At 52.8% G+C, this 2500-nt stretch overlaps 1 non-coding gene and 1 pseudogene across 1 annotated transcript; both read right to left on the bottom strand.

The window, feature by feature from the left end:
* The window catches only part of LOC123688120, a 4369-nt pseudogene extending 3395 nt beyond the window's left edge, over positions 1-974 (bottom strand).
* A 507-nt stretch (positions 975-1481) lies between these two features.
* Positions 1482-1636, bottom strand: LOC123687203. Its single transcript, XR_006748942.1, has one exon. It is a non-coding gene; the product is annotated as a 5.8S ribosomal RNA (ribosomal RNA).
* Positions 1637-2500: the final 864 nt, after the last annotated feature.

A 2500-nucleotide genomic window follows, 5' to 3' on the forward strand; every position in this document is an offset into this window, starting at 1 on the left:
TCCCTTAGTTCACATAAAGTGAACCGTTACTTTCATTGCGCCTTTAGGTTTAGTGATTCCCAATGACTCGCGCACACGCTAGACTCCTTGGTCCGTGTTTCAAGACGGGTCCTGAAAGTACCCAAAGCAATAGCGTCGCTGATCGGCGTTTCAAGAGGTCTGTCCAAGAACACCGCGGCGAACAGTCGCAAACGGACGGAATCGGCACTAGGTCCGATCGCCATCACAATTCACATACTTGCCACGGGCCGGACGCGAACTAAGTCGCGGCCTCCCGCCATCAGTAAACCGTCGAGCGAGCTGTTCGGAAACCCAGTGTCCGTAAACATCGGAAAATCCGAGCTCACGGGCTACACTCGAGACCGTAGAACAGCACCCAACGGATCGCGACGACCTACTAGGGGAGAAGTGCACGCGTCCGAAGCCGGAGATGAACCGAAGGGAACAGCCAACGCGAACGTCGCCGTTTCCACAGTCAGTAAATCCCAACAACAGGCGCGAATGAATCTCCCCATTCGACCTTTCGGGTTTCTCAGGTTTACCCCTGAACGGTTTCACGTACTCTTGAACTCTCTCTTCAAAGTTCTTTTCAACTTTCCCTCACGGTACTTGTTCGCTATCGGTCTCGTGGTTATATTTAGCCTTAGATGGAGTTTACCACCCACTTAGGGCTGCACTCTCAAGCAACCCGACTCTAAGAAGAGATCCTCTAGCAAGCCGCAGCGGTCGCTACGGGCCTGGCACCCTCTATGGGCGATGGCCCCATTCAAGATGGACTTGAACGCGCCGCGAACTCGCCAGATAATGGATCCTTCCAAACACCACATCTCCCGGCGACCGGTTACGATCGCGGGATTCAGTGCTGGGCTAATCCCTGTTCGCTCGCCGCTACTAAGGGAATCCTAGTTAGTTTCTTTTCCTCCGCTTAATAATATGCTTAAATTCAGCGGGTAGTCTCACCTGTCCTGAGGTCGTATGTTCAAATCATCGAAACGTTCCGAAACTAACCTTTGGCGGCTCATAAAATCACGTACCTTACGCGAGGGAGTTAGCCTACTCAAAGGCGTCTATTATCTCCTGCTCCGTATGGCGGATCATGCGAATCCAAGCAAAGTGCTTCGGTGTTTCGGGGGTGCGCTCATGAAAGCTCATCCGCAACGCGCGACAACTGGCACATTAAAGCGATCGGACGTCGTTCAGATTTCTCGGACACGACGATCGCATGTCTACAGTCATGGGCGCAGATCGAGCAATACCACGACACCACAATATATGCTTTCGCAATTCAAGACGGCGCGTTACGAAAACAACTCCTCATCATTCCAACACACGAGGCGTCGAAACGACAGAACGTTGATCGTCACGCGGCAAACCGTCCAACTCGCCCAAATGACCTTCGGTACAGGATCAACGTTAGACGACCTTTACGTCGTCACTTCGTCAAGCCATAACGTCTGGCCGGGCAGTCTTTGTAATGGAACCGACCCTCAGTCAGGAGTGGTCCGAGGACAGTGTCCGAGGACCGCAATGTGCGTTCGAAATGTCGATGTTCATGTGTCCTGCAGTTCGCATGTTGACGCGCAATTAGCTGCGTTCTTCATCGACCCACGAGCCAAGTGATCCACCGTTCAGGGTAATCTTTTATGTTCGATTTCTCGGTACTAGTCGCAATGGACTTTCCCTCGAAATACGAGACGCCAACTGCGAACCTCCTCGAGAATGACATTCCAATGACTGAGACGACCCACTGAAGGGTCAATACGTCAGTCGATCGGCGCAAAATCTTCGGTTCAACTAGTTTGCGTACTAATCTAGTGACAATTATCGTAAAAAATTCGGACGGAGACAAACGTCGCAGACAATCCCGAAAGAGCATAAAAACGCTAATGTAACGGGCGTCGCACAACGTCGACGTCTTCGTCCCTGGAATAGATCGTCCTACCGAAGTCCGTAGACAACGGTAACGACTGATCGATTTCGGGCGAGAATCTTTAAAACCTGCAGCCGGCTCCTCGTTCCGTGCCAAACACGAAACTTCGCCCAGCCACGAACGCGGCAATCCAAGCGCTTCGAATCCTTATTCCGAGCACATCACGAGACTTCGCCCAACTACGAACGTCAGCATAAGCAGCCGGCTCCTCGTTCCATCAAGGAACTTCGCCCAACCACAAACGCCGACATAAGCGGCCGGCTCCTCATTTCGTGAGCATCTCTAAACATGGACCTACAACGAAGGCTGCACACACGTGCGGCCGGCTCCTCGTTTCGAGGATATCACAAGACTTCGCCCAACCACGAACGTCAGCATAAGCAGCCGGCTCCTCGTTCCGTCAAGGAACTTCGCCCAACCACAAACGCCGACATAGGCGGCCGGCTCCTCATCTCGTAAACATCACGAAACTTCGCCCAACCACACGAACGCAAAGCCAGCGGCCGGCTCCTCGTTCCGTGCACATCACGAAACTTCGCCCAACCACAAAACTCTACGTGCGTTCTAGGT

The sequence above is a fragment of the Harmonia axyridis genome, chromosome X (genome assembly GCF_914767665.1).
Source record: "Harmonia axyridis chromosome X, icHarAxyr1.1, whole genome shotgun sequence".
Taxonomy (NCBI): Eukaryota; Metazoa; Arthropoda; class Insecta; order Coleoptera; family Coccinellidae; genus Harmonia; species Harmonia axyridis.